Raw genomic sequence first — 22,121 nt, forward strand, 5'->3', positions numbered from 1 at the left:
ATGGTTATCACCTCGTGTCTTCGAGGTCGTGGGAACAAAAATGCATTGCACATCACCCGTCCTGTCGCAAGATAACTTAAGCCAAACCGCTATATTCTGCGCATTTCCTCTTGACCTCATGTATTCCTGACGCAATATTCTGAATCGGTTTTCACTTTTAAAGTAAACAGAAAGCGCTATTTACTGTTTCGCCATGTGCAGATAGCGTCAGTAGCTAAACACACAATCTTCCTTCCATTCCAGGTGACACGTAACAAAAAAAGCACTTTGTGCTGCTTATGCTTTTGTGCCCACGATTGTGATCTACGCGCTAATGACGTTTCAGTGAATCTTATCTTCCTCTTAGCTACAAAAGTGTACAAGGTTTTCGCAACTGACCAAGGTAAGTAAAGTTTTTATTGTGCCCTACAGTGGTTTCAAGACACATTCCTATTTGCAAGGACATGAAATTGTTTTATGATAACATTTCAATACGCATTATTCATACAGTTTAATTTCAGTCAATTTATAAGTAATAATGCTTCATTGGAGGTCCCAGGATATCAACGCAAACCTAGTTCCAAGTCGTCAAAACTGTAATTTTTAGATTATAATGCCCCTGTATATATCTACTCTATTCGTAATTAAATTGTACCTTTATCGTCCTTTAACACGAATGGCCGGTCACCCCAGCATACCCCGAATGGCTTTCGTAACGTCCTACTATGGTTCGCAAATAATAATAGAACTTGAGAACTGTTTTGACTTGAATGGAAATCTCTTACACATGTTAAGTGTGTAAAGCTGTTCCAATATTATTTACTATCTTACTAACTTTGGAGATTGTAATGGCAAAGTCAATGATTGAACTATGCAGCAACGAAGTTTAACTCTTCGTTTCACTCCTTACCTTTAATTGTCGTTTTCATGACAATGTTTTCCCCTGAAACATAGCGTCAGTATTGGCAACTGTGCCAGGAACTAATAAAAATACATCTTAAGAACTTTCTCTCTGAAGGTAAAATAAGTCTCATTTCTGATAGTGAGTGATCGCCAGGCCTAATGGTACAAATTTTGAAAATAATTGTGTACATCAAACTTGAAACAGTTAACGAATTCTTCTATGAATAAATGTAATTTTAGCTTTTAGAACCAGAAAGAAATTCACGATATCTTTAATGACTTCCATTTCAACAAGCACGATACAAAAATGAATTTACTTGTTCCTTCCAGATTGAATTTTAATGAAGTCTCGACAAACTAAGCAAATTATTTTAATCAAATACTGTTACATTGCGACCCATCAAAGTAGTATATGTCTACTTCCTTACATAAATGAACCACACAATCATTGCAGTAACTGCAATTATTTTACTTCTTAAAAATAATTTTTAGATTCAGTTTAAGCAACATAAATATAAGGTAGTTGAAGGAAGAAGTTGACGCTTTTGAGAAATAACTACTTCTGTACCAAAAACACAATAACTTCAGTTTCTGTTAACGAAAGTCTGGTTTTCCTATTACAATTTCTAAATACGAAATAATTTGTGAGTGCAGTTTAGAATAAACAGCAGACTTGTTTTCTCATTGTTTTCAAATTTGATTTTATTTAGAAAGACTAAACACACCATATTGTCTACCATTTGAATCGTTATTGAAGTATGATGCAATTCTTGCAGCACCATATTGTTTACCTGAGGTGATTTATTCCTGCAGAAATGCTGATTATCACCTTCCTCCATCAACTGCGCCAACGTTAACAAAAAATATTAAAATCTTGAAGAGATTTCCACTAATTCACTCAACCACCTCTAGTTGGTTACAGTCTCAACTTCTGTCGCCCGCCATACATTAAAAAAAAAAAAAAAAAAAAAAAAAAAAAAAAAAAAAAAGTCGTTACGAAAACGAAAAAGCCGCTTACTAAGATTATATTGACGGTGTCCACAGGGTCAGCCTACTGAGCATTTTTCCTCCAGGAAAGGCGTTCCAGAAACGGGAATGACAACGGAAAAACCTTGGCAGTTCACGGACCTAATGGATTTTAAATTTGGTTAGCTGGGTACCACTCTTTTCATTATTATAAATTGTTGCTTCCTCAGGAAGAGACCAGACTTGTTAACAACAAAATAAAGTGTTCAGTTCCTAATTACAGTATACGTTTACAGTCATTTTATGTCATCTGTCTCTCCATATTCACAACGAACCTTAATAAGTTATCTCAGTCATTGACAACACGTCGCGGAGGTGTAAAAGCAACGCTGTTCCGTTACGGTATCAAGTAGTAGTAAGTACGTATGAAAGTGTATAACTCTCTGTAATTTATGCCCTATTAGTTATGTTGCTGGTGATTTGAGTGATTTTGTATCGGTATTTAGGTATTTGAATATGAATCTTCATAATCGATTGCAGCTGAAGTGGAAAGTAATAAATGCAACTCCTTCCGCCATGAAAAGTTTACTATTTGACATCCCAAGCCCTTGTTTCACTATGGAAGCTATGAGGTAGAAGCATTTGTACCTCATGTAGGCTATAATTCAATGCAGGGCAAAAGCGTGACTTAGATTACTACGTTGACGGGAAAAAAAGGCAACACCTAGGAGTCGTGCGGCATAAACGAAAGTTTGTAGATGTGTTTCTACACCTGGAAGATCATGTGTATAATAATTTCGTTCCAGTTGCATAAGAGTGATGCTAGCAGAATTCCTTTACGGCGACAAAGACGCCATTTTTAACGCCTTACTGTGTTTGAACGAGGTCGTGTAATTGTGCTACTAGAAGCTGGATGTTCCTTCTGCGACGTTGCAGGAAGCCCTGGCAAGAATGTGGCCACTGTATCTGAATTCTGGCAGTGGTAGTGAGGAGAATGTACGGTCGCAAGAATATCGGGCTACGGACGACCACGTGGCACTGCCGAAAGGGAAGCCGATCGTGTACGGTGCATGGCTCTGGCGCAACGTATTGTATCTACAGCAGCAATTGGAGCAGCAGTTGGCACCACACTGTCAAAACCACTGTTACGAATCGGTCACTTCAAGGACAGCTCCGAGTCAGTCACCCTGTAGCGTGATTCCACTGAACCCATCATTCCTCTGCCATTTGCAACTTGGATGGCGTCAAGCGATGGCTCATTGGAGGGCAGGATATAGGCCTGTTGCATCTTCTGATGAAAGCTGGTTCTCGCCCGTTGACAGCGACAGCCGTGTGTTGGTTAGAAGAAGGCCACTAGAGGACTGCAACAAACCTATCTGGGTGCTCCATACACTGGACCTGCACCTGGAGCTATAGTCTGGGGTGCGATTTCGTATGACAGCAAGAGCACACTCGTGGTTAACACACGCAATCTGACGTCAATTTTGTGCGTCAGTCTAGTAATTCGACCTGTTGTGCTGCCATTCATAAACAGTATTCCAAAGGGTGTTTACCAACAGGATGACGCTGGCCCACATACCGCTACTGACATGTCGTTTTGGCTTTCTCGATTATCAGATCTGTCTCCGATCGGTCACATCTGGGGCATCGTGCGATGAAAACTCCAGCGTCGTCCACAAATAGCATTAACCGTCCCTTTATGAAGGGGACAAGTGTAACAGGCATAGAACTCTATTCCACAAGAAATAATCGTTTCGCACTGACTCTCAGTTTTCATCCAGTACATTTCGCGATTTCTACTCACTGAATGTGATAACACATACGACAATGGTGCCGTCCCACCCAGCATCCGATGATGAACCCAAGCGGTTTCTGCATACCTTTAAGCTACAGAAGTGGAAGATGCTGTCAACTGCACCCAAGGCCGAGGTCCGAGATCCTCATCCAGTTCCTGGCCTCTACTACTATGGGAAGCCACTCCAACGTAATCGCTGTATGACCGCCAACACTGCAACCCCTGGAACCTCCGTCACGCCCACACCTGCCCACCCATAGCCTTCACTACTCGCTACGCATAGAGTTTAGAGTTCATAACCTTGGGATGGTCCCAGGACATACAGCAGGTGCAATCAAAGCCGCCCAAGACTGACAAATGTTCATAACGGACGCCAATGGCGCTTGGTTAGCACTACACGCCAACCAACTGTGCCCACACATAGCGACTTCCACCTCGAGACATTTACCACAGCCCCCAGGCCACGTCATTACGAAGTAAGAAACTTAGAAGGCCTACATCCCCAAGTTCAGCGTCGATGGAATTGGTTCACCATGGAATGGGACACTTTTCCATCCCAAGCACCATTGATTTGCATCACGCACCGGAACATCAGATCCAGCCGACCTTAGTATCAGCACTATGCCCATACCACAAACACAGGAGCAATATGCGTCGAGATGGATAACAAACCTAGCCCAACCCCATCTCCCACTACCGGTACAGCGATCACGATACTAAGAAGGATGCTTCCTGATATAGGCACCGACTAAAGACGTGAGGGATGCCATACTTCTGACATCTGACAGCGATCTTACAGTGTCCGCTCTGAATGACGCCTGTTACGCCTAGTAAGAAGCACCAACATGGGCTTCCCTACTGACGTCAAGTTGGAGACGAATCTCAGCAACTCGCAGCTGCAAGATGCTTTGAATTGTGTTGTGCTAAAGAAGTCTCTACCTCGATTACAGCGTACTTTTGTAACCTGGGTGTTTACTTAATTAAAATTGGACTTAGTTTTAGGTTGGTGTTCTACAGATGCTGATGGATTTAGTTGGCCTGGAGTTATATGGATTATTATCATGGTGTATGTTCCCCAGTTTACGACGTGGACTGGAATTGTAAACTGTACAGTGACCACAATGAATCTATGTTTCCTGTGTTACAATGTGTGTTTTTACCGTAGGAGAACTCTTGAAAACACAAGGCTAATGAAAGACAATGTTCTGGATATGGAGCCTGATTATTAACTGTATGGAGCAGTCCAATGAAAACGAGACAGATGGAAAAACAGTAACTAAACTATTTATTATTTCAAAAATAATCATCGTAACTGTTAATTCATTTATCCTATTGTGAGACAAGATGGTTGTTGCCTTCATGAAAAAATGCTCGCAGGTGTATTCATGCTTGCACCTTTTTGCCTTAATTGCTCTAAAAAATGGAAATAGTGTGGAGGGTGATGGTACCGTATGCGGGATGTGGACCGACCCACATGTCGCTAAGGTTGTTTCAAGCACACTACGAACGTTTCGCTGGAAACCCTTACACACCCTCCATAGAGTGCCAGTTCTCCCTATGCAATTTCCGTATTTTCGCAGGCCCAAGGAAAAAATTCATGGGCGTCGATTTGTTTCCGGTGAAGAGGTCATGGTTCCGTAGCGAACAGTAAAAATTTTCCATGAGGGCATTGGTCACAGTGAGATAAATGTATTAACAGTTATTATAAATACTATATAAATAATAAACGTTTTCTTACTTCTTTTGCAACTGTAGAGGGGAAATCAATAATGGGGTAAGTACCAAAAAAACTGATTCTGAGTTATTCAATTATTTTGTTTTGATGAAAATATTTTAACGAAAATATCTGAACAATATTTTTTATTTGTTGTGTACAGTAAGAGTGAGACAATTATTGCAAAAATGCTTTAAGTTCCCTTCATTTTATCCATGAAAATAAATATATTATTCCGAATAATTCAAAACGTGGTAAATGCTATCAGCCAATGAAAGAAATCTTAAGCATTTATCAGCTTTTTAATAACAACGATTTTACAAATACACTATCCTACGACTAAACCCTTTTTAATAATACATTTAATTTTGCAAGTACAAAAGCAATTTCAATTAATCAACTGTTCGAAAAACATTCTATTAGCTACTTTCAGATATTATAGCATCTGTGCCAGACCCTTTTTCTTTCCAACTGACGAGTTTTTTTACATTCAAATGTTTTTTATTCCAGTCTTTGATCACAATATCAATTCTTTAGACGATGACCGGTTTCAGTCCTTAACGACCATCCTCAGATATTTTTTACACCATGTCCTAAAGTAATAAGGACATAATACGCGACCATGTCGCAGTTGGTGTTTTTACATTGTTGTGACGGTAAAATAAAGTTCTCTATTATATCAGTGGGAACGCCTTCTTGAAAATATTGTAGGTGTTCCATTCTTCAAGTTTGTTGAACATTGTTCTCGTCTTCACGATCCCAGGAGCACTTTTTTCACTTGAATCCAACTACATTTGGAAATATTTATTTTAGTTGGCTGCTTTTTTAAAATAAAAAAACTTTTCAAGCTGGAGCGTAGTAACCACAAATACACTCCTGGAAATGGAAAAAAGAACACATTGACACCGGTGTGTCAGACCCACCATACTTGCTCCGGACACTGCGAGAGGGCTGTGCAAGCAATGATCACACGCACGGCACAGCAGACACACCAGGAACCGCGGTGTTGGCCGTCGAATGGCGCTAGCTGCGCAGCATATGTGCACCGCCGCCGTCAGTGTCAGCCAGTTTGCCGTGGCATACGGAGCTCCATCGCAGTCTTTAACACTGGTAGCACGCCGCGACAGCGTGGACGTGAACCGTATGTGCAGTTGACGGACTTTGAGAGAGGGCATATAGTGGGCATGCGGGAGGCCGGGTGGACGTACCGCCGAATTGATCAACACGTGGGGCGTGAGGTCTTCACAGTACATCGATGTTGTCGCCAGTGGTCGGCGGAAGGTTCACGTGCCAGTCGACCTGGGACCGGACCGCAGCGACGCACGGATGCACGCCAAGACCGTAGGATCCTACGCAGTGCCGTAGGGGACCGCACCGTCACTTCCAAGCAAATTAGGGACACTGTTGCTCCTGGGGTATCGGCGAGGACCATTCGCAACCGTCTCCATGAAGCTGGGCTACGGTCCCGCACACCGTTAGGCCGTCTTCCGCTCACGCCTCAACATCGTGCAGCCCGCCTCCAGTGGTGTCGCGACAGGCGTGAATGGAGGGACGAATGGAGACGTGTCGTCTTCAGCGATGAGAGTCGCTTCTGCCTTGGTGCCAATGATGGTCGTATGCGTGTTTGGCGCCGTGCAGGTGAGCGCCACAATCAGGACTGCATACGACCGAGGCACACAGGGCCAAGACCCGGCATCATGGTGTGGGGAGCGATCTCCTACACTGGCCGTACACCACTGGTGATCGTCGAGGGGACACTGAATAGTGCACGGTACATCCAAACCGTCATCGAACCCATCGTTCTACCATTCCTAGACCGGCAAGGGAACTTGCTGTTCCAACAGGACAATGCACGTCCGCATGTATCCCGTGCCACCCAACGTGCTCTAGAAGGTGTAAGTCAACTACCCTGGCCAGCAAGATCTCCGGATCTGTCCCCCATTGAGCATGTTTGGGACTGGATGAAGCGTCGTCTCACGCGGTCTGCACGTCCAGCACGAACGCTGGTCCAACTGAGGCGCCAGGTGGAAATGGCACGGCAAGCCGTTCCACAGGACTACATCCAGCATCTCTACGATCGTCTCCATGGGAGAATAGCAGCCTGCATTGCTGCGAAAGGTGGATATACACTGTACTAGTGCCGACATTGTGCATGCTCTGTTGCCTGTGTCTATGTGCCTGTGGTTCTGTCAGTGTGATCATGTGATGTATCTGACCCCAGGAATGTGTCAATAAAGTTTGCTCTTCCTGGGACAATGAATTCACGGTGTTCTTATTTCAATTTCCAGGAGTGTAGATTGTTAGGTGCGCATTCTCTATACGTTTTGCAAGGTCTTTACGTACTTGACAGCCTTCCAGTCTCTGACGTTTCTCAATGCGGGAAAAATCTCTGTCACACGACATAAATAAATGGCCAGAGACCAAAAATTTATGATTTACCTTATCATACTTTCCTAAAGCCGCAAGATAAATCCAAAGGAAAAGGATCATTTTGTTCTTATTCTGGCCAATGAAGTTATCAGGGCAGATGGTAAGCTTCCGTTTCCCACAGCACTCAAGTCCACTAAGTGCTTTAAGGAGGCATGAAGCAATTTCATTGCTGCCTTGACCACTCATACCCTCATGGCACAAAACCATTAGCCGCTTATTGTTGTCACCAACAGGAACACACAGATTGTAGCATGAAAGCTGACGTGAATAATACATCACACAGTGAGTTAGAGAAGGCAAGGATAACACTTCTTCAAGATCTATCGAACACATGGTCACGTCACTATTAGGGAGCTAAGAAGATGTAGTATCTTCTTCCATTGCTTCTCTTGCTTTCTCAGCTTTTTGTGGTGTATTCCTAAAGCGATTTTTGCTTTTCTGTTGCCAGGTTTTGGTGACAGCTCGAATGAGTCGCATTTAGTCGCATTTAGAGCAAGTATCAATTGGTAGTCAATAGAATGAAATTTAAGAGGAAAAGTTTTTTAAAGGTTTTATAATAAAATTTATACGTAATTTTAGAGTTTAAATACCTACCGTTATAGGCACGATAAAGCCTGCTGACATTCAAATCTTGGCTCAAATACTCCTTGTTACTATTTCTTCTTCCATAATGACTCTCATTCCTTGGAAACGAGTTGACATTCTCTAAAATAAGGTTATCTACTTCCGTGAACTTAGTTTTTTGAGCTTTGTTACCCCGTTTTTCTGTTAACAATATTTCACCTTTCTTCCCCGCTGACACAATACTTTCGATTCTGCGTTTTGTTATCGCGAAAACATGCATAAAAGTGTTCTTGCAGACCTGTACAATGTCACCCTTTCCATCTGCCAACGAGTAACAAACCGTAACTTGCCGTCTGCTGTCACTGAGGTCTTCATGCTGACCATGACGCCTTCTTTTCACACTTTTAACAACCATCAAACAGTGGCAGATTTACATGTAGGCCCAATAGGCACAAGCCTAGGGGCGGCACCTTAAAGAGGGCGGCATTTTTTGCTCAGTACTCATTTTAATCTTTTACGTTTTAAAATAAATGCTCTTACAAACGACAAAATTTTTTAATACTGTTAAACAACTTTCTGGTTTAAGTAAGCCTTAAGAACGAAATTCGACAATACGAGCTTGGAAATAGGCGTAGTTTACTTGCTGACTGAATGGAAATTCAGCATTGGTTTTCTGTCTGGTATCACCTTCATGATTGTTCAAAATATTGTGAAGTAGGTTGTCAGGATGGCAATCTACAATACAATGTTTGAAACGTTATTATTCTGAGAATGTTGTCGGCTTCTACTTAACAATATCATATTTTCCCCATGAAAATACTGGGACACCTGAAAAGCTATGATAAACTAATCAGTAGTTTCTTAAATATTATAACATATGTGGGCCTCAGTATGTAAAACCCGACTCTACTTAAATTTCTTGTAGAAATTAGAAGCATCAAGTTAACCCCCTTATTACTGTGATTAATGTGAAAGCTCTGTGGTCTTCAATATCTGAGCTTTGGTTTAATGACACCGCTTAAAAAAACATGTTGATACTGGAAATGTTTTACATTTTGAACACACGTTCATACAAAAAGGACATAAGCAGAATATCTAATAATGTGTGAAACACGCTTCACAACAGTCTAAAAATTTTATTTATTTATTTACTTAGTTACTTTTTTTGGCGAAAAAAGAAGAAACCAACTTTCGTTTGTTTCAGTTATTGTGCTGCAGCTTGCACGATATCAAACTTCCCACTCTATGTAATCGAATAGTACGTGGCATTGCGAATTGTATATTACACATTTTAACTAAGCTTTTTTTCTTAGAGGAAAAGATGAATAGTTTTTATGAGGCACTCAGTGATGTAGTTGTTAGAATAAAGGACAAGGACAGTGTTCTGCTCATGGGTGATTTTAATGCCAGGATTGGAAATCGAACAGAAGGGTATGAAAAGGTTATGGGTAAATTTGGAGAGGATATGGAGGCCAACAGGAACGGGAAACAACTCTTGGATTTCTATTCCAGTATGGGCTTAGTAATCACAAACTCCTTTTTTAAACATAAGAACATTCACCGGTATACTTGGGAAGGCAGGGGAACCAGATCTGTCATTGACTATATAATAACAGATCAGGAATTCAGGAAGGCTGTGAGGGATACACGTGTATTCAGGGGATTCTTCGATGACATTGATCATTATTTAATCTGCAGTGAAATTGGGATTGTGAGGCCGAAAGTGCAGTAGGTCAGGTCCATATGTAGGGGGATAAGAGTGGAGAAACTTCAGGATAAGGAAATCAGGCACAAGTACATAACAGCGATCTCAGAAAGGTACCAGTTAGTAGAATGTAGTCAATTACAGTCATTGGAAAAGGAATGGACAAGGTACAGGGACACAGTACTAGAAGTGGCTAAAGAATGTCTTGGAACGGTAGTGTGTAAAAGTAGGATGAAGCAAACAGCTTGGTGGAATGACACAGTCAAGGCAGCCTGTAAAAGGAAAAAGAAGGCGTATCAAAAATGGCTACATACTAGAACTCAGGTAGACAGAGAAAGTTATGTTGAAGAAAGAAACAAAGCCAAACAGATAATTGCAGCATCCAAGAAGAAATCTTGGGAGGACTTTGGAAACAGGTTGGAGACTATGGGTCAAGCTGCTGGAAAACCATTCTGGAGTGTAATTAGCAGTCTTCGAAAGGGAGGTAAGAAGGAAATGACAAGTATTTTGGACAGGTCAGGAAAACTGCTGGTGAATCCTGTGGATGTCTTGGGCAGATGGAGGGAATATTTTGAAGAGTTGCTCAATGTAGGTGAAAATACGATCAGCAATGTTTCAGATTTCGAGGTAGAATGGGATAGGAATGATGATGGAAATAGGATCACATTTGAGGAAGTGGAGAAAATGGTCAATAGATTGCAGTGCAATAAAGCAGCTGGGGTGGATGAAATTAAGTCGGAACTCATCAAATACAGTGGAATGTCAGGTCTTAAATGGCTACACAGGATAATTGAATTGGCCTTGGAGTCGGGACAGGTTCCATCAGACTTGACAAAAGCAGTAATCACACCAATCTTTAAATATGGAAACAGAAAAGATTGTAACAACTACAGAGGTATCTCTTTAATCAGCGTTGTGGGTAAAATGTTCTCAGGTATTGTTGAAAGGAAAGTGCGAGTATTAGTTGAGGACAAATTGAAAATCAGTGTGGGTTTAGGCCTCTTAGAGGTTGTCAGGACCAGATCTTTAGCTTACGGCAAATAATGGAGAAGTGTTATGAGTGGAACAGGGAATTGTATCTATGCTTTATAGATCTAGAAAAGGCGTATGACTGGGTTCCTAGGAGGAAGTTATTGTCTGTTCTACGAGATTATGGAATGAGAGGCAAACTTTTGCAAGCAATTAAAGGTCTTTACATGATTAGTCAGGCAGCAGTTAGAGTTGACGGTAAATTGAGTTCATGGTTCAGAGTAGTTTCAGGGGTAAGACAAGGCTGCAACCTGTCTCCACTGTTGTTCATATTATTTATGGATCATATGTTGAAAACAATAGACTGGCTGGGTGAGATCAAGATATGTGAACACAAAATAAGCAGTCTTGCATATGCGGATGGCTTAGTTGTGATGGCAGATTCGATTGAAAGTTTGCAAAGAAATATTTCAGAGCTAGATCAGAAATGTAAGGACTATGGTATGAAGATTAGCATCTCCAAAACGAAAGTAATGTCATTGAGAAAGAAATATAAACAGATTGAGTGCCAAATAGGAGGAACAAAGTTAGAACAGGTGGACGGTTTCAAGTACTTAGGATGCATATTCTCACAGGATGGCAACATAGCGAAAGAACTGGAAGCGAGGTGTAGCAAAGCTAATGCAATGAGCGCTCAGCTACGATCTACTCTCTTCTGCAAGAAGGAAGTCAGTACCAAGACTAAGTTATCTGTGCACCGTTCAATCTTCCGACCAACTTTGTTGTATGGGAGCGAAAGCTGGGTGGATTCAGGTTACCTTATCAACAAGGTTGAGGTTACGGATATGAAAGTAGCTAGGATGATTGCAGGTACTAGTAGATGGGAATAATGGCAGGAAGGTGTCCACAATGAGGAAATCAAAGAAAAACTTGGAATGAACTCTATAGATGTAGCAGTCAGGGCGAACAGACTTAGATGGTGGGGTCATGTTACACGCATGGGAGGAGCAAGGTTACCCAAGAGACTCATGGGTTCAGCAGTAGAGGGTAGGAGGAGTCGGGGCAGACCAAGGAGAAGGTACCTGGATTCGGTTAAGAATGATTTTGAAGTAATAGGTTTAACATCAGATGAGGCACCAATGTTAGCACTGAATAGGGGATCATGGAGGAATTTTATAAGGGGGCTATGCTCGAGACTGAACGCTGAAAGGCATAGTCAGTCTTAAATGATGATGATGATGATGATGATGAAGGTTATTTTTATTTTATTTTGCAACAAAAGGTGCATTTACGTGTAAACATAACAGCAGTATTCACTCAAATGACAACACACCACATCAACTGCCAACAAGACTACTTAAACTTCGTAGTCTGTCTTCTCTGCCCACAGAAACCGCTAAAATGCTATAAGAATAAGTGGGATAAGAGTCTATCCAGCACATCTCACTACAAGAAACTTCAAAAATTGAATGCTTTCTAAACTAGAGACAGAGTGTCAAGAATATTCAGAACATATTTGCGTCCCAGTTAAAATTCCGGCGACGCGGGCAACAAAAGCCAAAAAAAGGGACTGTCTCGTTTTCTTTACGAGACGAATTCCAGCCGGCAGATGTGCTTCTACCGTTCACTGACAACAGAGAAACAGGCGACAATGAAATTAAATTATTCTGCATTGTCGTTGTTTCATAGCACAGTTACGTTGAGTAATCCGAGTTGGTCACTTCATCGCTCCGTGTTTAAAGGAAAAATCTTCGTGCTCGTGTGCCGGGTTTAAAGCAGAAAGCTTTATGCTTATGTGCGGTGTAGAACGACTGGAACTGGGTAACGTCTTTCTTTCTTTCCTTTTACAACTTTTTCTTTTGTTTTGACTGCTGGTTGACAATTTTGTAAGTACCTTAACACGAATAACAGTGAGAAAAGCAAACATGTGAAATTAAGTGGGGCGGCATTTCGGAAATTGTCGAAGGAGAGGCGAGAAAGAGAAGCCAATGTTGAAAAAACTCTTGGCAGAGTAGATAAATTTCTCGCAAAAAATGTTGCTGGTTCGACTTCAAGTAATACGGATGATATTTCAGGCACTGTAGCTGTTGTAAAAGAAGTAGTAAATACAGACGAAACAAATGTTAAAAATGAAGAAAAGCAAATTGTTCCGTATTTCGAGTTTCACGAAAAACTAAGTGTTGAGTCACACATTACAAAAAGAAAAAACCTCGTTAGTGATGATCCTGCAGAATGATGTGTCATTGAATCAACAATCGACATTCTCTTGAAACAGCGCATTAATCAGAATTCTGTAACGGTGATTTTTCTAACTCAGCAAGATCAATAGGTGATAAAACCAGATATTTGAACAAAAATGTATTTTATCGTAAACTTTTAAATGGTGAATCAACTTTGCGTGATTTTCTAATATACTCCTGTAGCACCGGTGCTGCTTTTTGTGCACCATGTAAATTGTTCGGAGGTAAGGCCGCGAGTGCTACTAATGGTATTACAGATTGGAAAAATAGTTGTAATATTTCATCTCATCATGAGAATTCACTTGAAAACAAAAATTCTGTGTTATCACCCTTAACAAGAAAAAGTCACTTGGAACAATAGATAACCATTTCGAGTCATATGTTGAGTCAGAAAAAATATACTGGCGCAGTGTGTTGAAAAGGGTGTTTGCAGTAGTGAAGGAGCTAAAAGTCGTGGACTTCCCCTACATGGACGCGTTGAAAGATTCCATTCATTACATAATGGTCAATTAATGATCTGTGGCACATAGTGCGTTGTGTATCAATTCAAGATTGTCAGCTTCCAAAGTTATGGAGTTTTAAGCATCGCCGGCCGGAGTGGCCGCGCTTCTAGGCGCTACAGTCTGGAGCCACGCGACTGCTACGGTCGCAGGTTCGAATCCTGCCTCGGGCATGGATGTTTGTGATGTCCTTAGGTTAGTTAGGTTTAAGTAGTTCTAAGTTCTAGGGGACTGATGACCTCAGATGTTAAGTCCCATAGTGCTCAGAGCCATTTGTATTTTTAAGTATTTCTCACCAGTGATGTGTGTTCCCACTTGACGATGTCTGAGTAACCATTCTTGGATCAGTTACGCTGGTTTCTCTTAACTACGGTCTTTGGGAAGAACAATGGCTCAGCCTATGGGAAGAGTAGATAGATGAGTAGAAGGGTATGGCCTGTGATTCTGAATGCGTACAAAGATCCCTATTCCGTTCTGGCTGTCGTGCTTTCCGGTTCTTGTGTGTGTTGTGGTAACAAACGTGGCTGTTCTGAAACATATTGAGAAGGAAACATTGTGATTTGTGGATGCAGCCTGAGGCTGTGTGTGTGAGATTATCATGACAATTGCGAACAGTATTTTGTATGAGGGCGTGTGGCGGAAACAATGGTAATATTTGCTACAAATAAGTGCTTGGCGAGTTATGTTGAAGCATGGTGTTCTTGTAAGCACTGAGACAGTATGAGTAAAGTGTTGGGGCTTGCAGATTCGATTAATGTGGGAAATATCTCTTGTTTCTATACGGCGTATTTGATTTGTAACTGAGCTGAGTAATTACGTTCTTTGGTCACTTAATGTTTCGGCTGTTTCAGTGATACTTTGTAAATGAAATCTTTGTTTTGCCACGAAATAATCGCCACGTGGTTTTTGTAATAATAATTCTGGCATCTCAAGTAATTTAAGGGTGGTAGGACGTCAAACGGGCCGACTTGGAGCAGGAGAGGCACCACAGGACATTTTATTTTCTACTGTCTATACTTTTACAAATAAATTCATAAAACTTTGTCAGCATCACCAGGAAGGATTCAGAATTCACACTCATAGCAGTGGAAGTGCAAAAACATAACATAATAATTTTTTTTAGATATGAAATTTCATCATTTTTCACTTACTGTTGGCTGCATTTGTTGCTGTAGGTTCATTTTTCTTCACAAGTAAGAGAGATTCTTTGATGAATTTTGCACAGCATACAAACCATACTTACAGGTGTATGAAACTCTAGAGTATTCCAAATCTATTAAAAACTGTGATAAAAATTGAGATAATTAACTACAAAATTTGATTTTTTTCTAAACATAAAGTTTAAAACGTAACAGCTCATTCAATTTTTCATTCATTAAATAGATTCTAGAGTTTCAGACACCTGTAAGTATGGTTTGTATGCTGTGCAAAATTCATCGAACAGTCTCTCTTAGTTATGAAGAAAAGTGTACCTATAGCAACAAATGCAGCCAATAGTAAGTGAAAAAATGATGAAATTTCACACGTAAAAAAATTATTTTGTTATGTTTTTGAACTTCCGATGCTACGAGTGTGAATCCTGAATCATTCCTGGTCATGCTGACAAAGTTTTATGAATTTACTTGTAAAAGTATAGACAGCGGAAATTAAAATGTCCTGTGGTGCCTCTCCTGCTCCAAGTCGGCCCGTTTGACGTCGTGCCCCCCTTAACTTTCTTTTGGGTTTCAATAATTATCAGGTGATACAAAATCTTATACATTTGTTACCTACATTCCCATCATTAAACAGAGAATATGAATTTTTATAGTGGTTATTCTTGAGGAGGCATGTATCCTTGTACAGGGCGACAATTATTGTAATATATGACATAAAATCGTCATAACTTCTGAACGGTTTGCGTAAGGACGTTCAGACTGCGCGGTTGGCTGCGGGGCGTGACGGTAGTTTTCATATAGCTCAATAAATGTTACCCTGTACTTACACATTATGTAATAATAATGGGATCTCACATATACTTTTGCCTTCAGGACTTCTATCTCAGCCGTGGCGACTCAAATGGTTCAAATGGCTCTGAGCAGTATGGGACTTAACGGCTGTGGTCATCAGTCCCCTAGGACTTAGAACTACTTAAACCTAACTGACCTAAGGACATCACACACATCCATGCCCAAGGCAGGATTCGAACCTGCAACACAGCGGTAGCGTGGTTCCAGACTGTAGCGCCTAGAACCGCTCGGCCACTCCAGCCGGCCTTGGTGACTCGTTTCACCATCAATATATCTTAGCTGGCCTCTCTTGTGATGAAACCTCGTTTCACTGCATGTACGTGTCTGTATTGCTGTCTCGACATTGCGTATGTAACCGGACAGGACTGTGTTTGTATCATCTTAGAGGGCATGAGATCTGAGGGTCGTTCACGGCGTGTCTTCGCTCGTAAGTCGTCCACCTTTGCTCAACTCAACGATTTTCTAGCCTAAGCCTTTACATTTGCTGATAAGTAGCGTAAACTAAGTGAGGTTGAGCCATATATCTCATCTTATTGTAGTGGCAATTATCGCGGCCCAGCTGTTGAATTATCATCTAGTAAATCCAGTTTTCAGTGTGGTTCCCTGAGTCACTTAGTTTGGGAGTGTCCCGTTGAGCGCAAGCCTAGGTCCAACAGTTGATGCAATAGTAAGCGAATGATTCCCTAGTCAAAACGTCTCCGAATTTTGTGGACGTTTTCTTGCTCGTGCTAAACTGCTTCTTTCTGATGCACCTAAGTCAACAGAGAACCCGTTGGCAGTGTGCTAAGTTCCGGAAGTTCTGTTTCTTTAATAGATTATGACTGGTACCTAGAGTTTAGATATTTGTGTAAGCTGGCCTCTCTTAGGCCTTCCCCCCAGCCCCCCCCCCCCCCCCCCCCCCAGGGATGTTGTGTTGCCAATGATCAGGAGTTTTGGTAGGTGAGCTGCGTGTGAGTCCTTCGATTCCTGGTTTTTCGTGTCTGGTTAAATTATTAGTTGTGAACAAATTATCTGTCAACTTATTGCTTGGATGTGATTTTATCCAGAATACCGGATTAGTCCTTGATATTGCCAGTCAGATCTTTTTCTTTGGCTTTCGCCCGTCAGAAGAGATAGAATTCTGTTCCTGTTCCGCTACTATTGTTAACATAATACCTTGGAGAGCCCGAGGATGTTCAGTTAACGGATCATTGCAGTGCGTTTCCCGGTGTACTAACTGATCAGTTGGAGATGACGGACACGATTCGACATCAGATCCGTTTTGTGGATGATGTTCGAGTTTGCCAGGCTCCTACAATGAAGATTTTAAGGCAAAGGATTGAGACTATCTTCCCGATCGAGTAAATAAACCTTCAACTTTTCCATATTCCTCGTCTATCGTTTTGATTCCTAAGGGCAGGGGAAAGATTTGGTGATAGGGTTCTCAATGGAAAGATCATATTAGAAACAGTTCCCCATTCTCCATAACTGTTTCACTTGGTTTCCTGAAGCCTCCTACTTTTGTGTTCTTGTTTTAAGTCTGTTACAGCCTTCTGTACGGCTGGCCACAGTCCTTTTACAGGAAGACGCAGGTGAGGGACCCCGTATTTCCTATGATTCGCTAATTTGAGGGCACCTGAACTTATGTATTCGATGTATGAGGCTCTGCCTCTTCAGTTGGTTCTTGAAAAGTTTGAATTTTATCTTGAGCACAAAAAATTTGACCTAGAGACTGACAAACAGGTCTTAATTTGGGTTCTGACTCACCCAAAAAAGACAGTCAGGATTGCTGGATGCGCGATACGTGTACCTGCCTTATGTTTCTAGGTTTTCCCTACTAGGAGTTCAGAAAACCAGATGACCCATGCACTCAGCCGCATGTTTGAGGAAGTCCTCCACGAAGCTGAGGAGCGTTGTCCAGTCAGCAGCTCTTCCGTTTTTAACATCTTAACTGAGATACCTCAATTATTTTCTGATCTCAGGAATAGCAGGACCAAGATACCCGTTTAGCTCCTATGAGAAGGCGGTTGTTAGTAGGTGAGCAACTTCCCGGTTGTTCCTTGAGAAAGGGTATACTTTGTCGTGAAATTGGGAAAGTAACGGAGCCCAAAATTTGTTTACCAGTTGAATTCTTGCCATCCGTATTTTTTTTCTTAGATCCTTATTAGGTCGATATCTGGGTGTCCAAAAAACTCTTGCTAAGGTCCGTATTGATCTTACATGGCCGTCCTGTTGTAACGATGTTCACTGATTGGTTTAGGAGTGTGAATCTTGCCAAATGGCGAAGCTCAGTTCCATCTCGCGTAAAGGTTTATTGTATTCCGAATAAGGAAAGATCTATATAAAGTGTTCGTTATTTATGTGGGTCCTCTACCTCGAACGAACAAGAGCTGAGAACCGTTACCTATCGGTCGTCATTGGTGTCTTTTCTCGTTTTGTGTGGCTTTTGCCAAGTAGAGGGGCTATCGCCTCTGATATGATCTGTCATTTGACTCATATATTTTCCTGGTTCGCTCCGCCAAAGGCGCATGTTAATGGCAATGTCCACGCCTTTGTGTCACGAGAATTTAAGCAGTTTTCTTGTGGTATTCCCATCAAGCAAACTGCGGCCACACCCTATTACACTCAGCCTTCCTTTTCGCAGAGGATTAATCGTGATTTTAAGGCCACCTTAATTCTTTATCAAACTAAGAATCAGACCAAATGGGACATTTCCATCGCTTGGATTAACGCTGCACTCAGTTCAGAACAGTATGAAGCTTCTAAATCAGTTCTTCATTTGTGTGGCCATAGTATCCGTAGTTGCTTTATAGTTCATGAGGGTATTTTTGATTCCTCGTTACAGCTACGAAATGCATGATTTTTTCACCAGACGCGTTTCGCTTTATTGAGGTAAAGCATCATCAGTGGTCTGTAATTACGTTTATTACATTTTGATTTCCTTTCTAGATAGAAAAACAGTACAAGTCAACCTATTCGTAACGAACTGCTTTTCGACTTAAAAAGCAAATCAAAATGTAAATAAACTTCATTAAAGACCACTGATGATGCTTTACCTCAATAAAGCGAAACGCGTCTGGGGTAAAAATCACGCATTTTGTAGATTCAACGAAGGATCAAAAATACCCTCGTGAATTCTAAATCAATTCCTGCTGCTGTGATCATTTCTTATTCCCTTAATTCGTCCCTGGATAGTTTGTAGGGTATAATCGGACTGTTACCTGAGCGGATTACCCCTTGTCTGATGATCGAAAGCTATAGAGCTAGGAAAAACATCGACCTAGCCCATCGACGTCAAGAGAGACGGTATAGCCAGGGAAGCAGGCCCTTTTGCGGCCGAGTTGGGGATAAGATTTTTGTGCGGAGTTTTAGCGTGTGTGATAATCGGGGTAACGGTATTACCAGGAAGAGGAGCAAGATTTGTGGGACCATGTGCAATTGTTAAGGTCATAAGTATCGTTACTCTGCCAGTGCACAACCTGGTGACTGGGAAAATACTGATAGTACATGTGAGTCAAATAAAAACTAGGTAAGTGGTTCGTTTACCTCCTTCTAAAAAAAGGGGAAAAAGTGGTTCGAATGGGGGAGGGTGAGCCACGGTGGATGATTTCAATATCGACGACTTTTAGCTGGCTTCTCACCAAGGGACGTGGATGACTTCCTTGTGCAGTTATCGCTGCCTCGCATAGTCTTCAAAAGCGGCCACTACAGTCTCGTCTGGGGAGAGATGGACCGCCGACGAGTGCGGTGCATGCAGTTGACGGGTAGTTTATGAGCTTTGTGGACCCGGGGGCAACAGCAGTGCTCGGAGCAACGGACACTCGGTCGGATCGACACGCTGTCTTTTCCGAGACGTCGTTCAGTCTTCTTCGCCAGGACTGGGCAGAAGTTAAAGGTCTGGTTCTCTTACATTGTGCGCAACTAGTTGTGCAGCTCTGTGCACCGATTTCCCGCTCCGAAAGCTGTTTGAACTGATGTTCATGTTTATGCTCATTGAGTCGTCATCACACCTTGTTTTATTTTTTGGCTCTCTGATTCTATAAATAGTGCATTGCACTGTGAGCTCTGTGTGATTTTGAAGTAACTTGCCTTAAACTGCTGGCCAACGTTTTCTCTCAAAAACTTTTTTGCCATGGTTAATGTTGTTATGGTTATGTTACGTGTCCAATTGTCGTGCATACATATATGCCAGGGGCCCATCGCATTGGTTTCAAAATCCTTATGCAAGAAAACTGTTGTGGATTGGCAGGAGAGCCAACCCACGGAGTTTGGAGGAAGCCGAAAGGCACGCGTTTAAGCTCACGCAGGCTGGCGTGAGGTCTGGAACAGGACAAGGAATTGAGAACTTAGAAAAACGGACGCAGATGGTGGAATACTTAACTTTAATCCATTAATGTTGAACGTAGCTCTTCTCTGTACATTATTTACAATATCAATAGCAACTGATAATGGCGCCTTGCTAGGTCGTAGCAGATGACGTAGCTGAAGGCTATGCTAAGTATCGTCTCGGCAAATGAGAGCGTAATTTGTCAGTGAACCATCGCTAGCAAAGTCGGTTGTACAACTGGGGCGAGTGCTAGGAAGTCTCTCTAGACCTGCCGTGTGGCGGCGCTCGGTCTACAATCTCTGATAGTGACGACACGCGGGTCCAACGTATACTAACGTACCGCGGCCGATTTAAAGGCTACCACCTAGCAAGTGTGGTGTCTGGCGGTGACACCACAAAAACCACCTTTTCAAAGGTTTAATATTTGTTTTCAAGATGTTTTAGAAGGTGCTGAGCTCTGATGTCACTATTTTGTAGCCCTATTAGGCATGTTGAGAGCTTCATGTAATGGCAACACCCTAGCGAGTTGATTCATTCCTGGAAGAAATTACAGCCTCCTTTCTTTAGTTATCTGTAATTAAAAAAAAAAACTCATCCTGAGCAGGCCATGAAGGCCGAAAGTTACCGACCGACAGTCGTGTCATCCTCAGCCCACAGGCGTCACTGGGTGCGGATATGGAGAGGCATGTGGTCAGCACACCGCTCTCTCGGCCGTATGTCAGTTTTCGAAACCGGAGCCTACTTCTCAATCAAGTAGTTCCTCAGTTTGCCTCACAAGGGCTGAGTGCACCCCGCTTGCCAACAACGCTCGGCAGAACGGATAGTCACCCATCCAAGTGCTAGCTCAGCCCTAGAGCGCTTAACTTCGGTGATTTTACGGGAACCGGTGTTACCACTGCAGCAAGGCCGTTGGCAGTTCTTTGTTAACGAAACTTATTTCCTAGGACGTGTGAATTTATTGGAAACGTTCTACGCGTGCAATCATGATTAAACAATAACTTTACTTGTAGTACTATCTAGTTACTTATCTTTCTCGTTGTTAACAGCATTTACGAAGTTGCTCGGAGAGTGTTCCGTGTCGGCGGCGTCTCTCCGCGTTGGCCTGGCTTGCTTGAGGCCGTGTGCATGGCTCTCGGGCACTTCCTACGGCGGCCTGGTGTTTGTTTGCAGTCGGGCGTCCTGGCTGTCTTTGCTCAAGCGGGGTATCTTATGTTACACTATGTGATCAAAAGTATCCAGACATCCCCAAAAACATACGTTTTTCATATTAGGTGCAATGTGCTGCCACCTACTGCAGATCATCCGTATCAGTGACGTCAGTAGTCATTAGACATCGTGGGAGAGCAGACCGGGGCGCATCATGGAACTCAACGGACTTGGAACGTGGTCAAGTCATTGGGTATCACTTGTGTCATACGTCTGTACGCGAGATATCATCACCTGAATTCCAAACTGCTGTAACGTCTATTAGCAAAGGACATATTTTGTAGTAAAGAGAGAACATTGTGCATCATATTCTGTTATTGTATGGAATTATGTATTTTTTTTATTATTATTTATTTTAGATAATATCTGTGTCGGCGAGTACTGAAACCACACAGACGATAAATATCTTACAAAGATAAGAATATACCACTAGTATAAATAATACAGAACGAACATTAATTTCTCTGTCTTCTTGTTGGAGTTGTACGAGTAAGATAGCCCGTGACGCTGTAGTATATGCTAACGTAGTCTTCTTTTGTCAAGGTCGATAGATGTACGCCATTACGTACTCATTGTAAAAGGTGTGTATTAGTTAACATATTTGAATGTTTTGAATAGAGTTATTTAATGAGGCCTTGCATTATTATTTGTAGTAGCTTGCTTGGAATATTATCCCATCCTTTTGAGATATTTTCAGTTATTTAAATATTATCCGTGGTGCAGAGCTGCGCTACGAACGAACGAGCCGCTGCCGCGGCGCATTCAAACTGCATAAAAAGAAATCGATCATACCGCAAAGAAGCGGGAAGGTAATAGTGAAATAAAATCATCTCTTTCA

This window comes from Schistocerca piceifrons, chromosome 1 (genome assembly GCF_021461385.2).
Source record: "Schistocerca piceifrons isolate TAMUIC-IGC-003096 chromosome 1, iqSchPice1.1, whole genome shotgun sequence".
Classification (NCBI taxonomy): Eukaryota; Metazoa; Arthropoda; class Insecta; order Orthoptera; family Acrididae; genus Schistocerca; species Schistocerca piceifrons.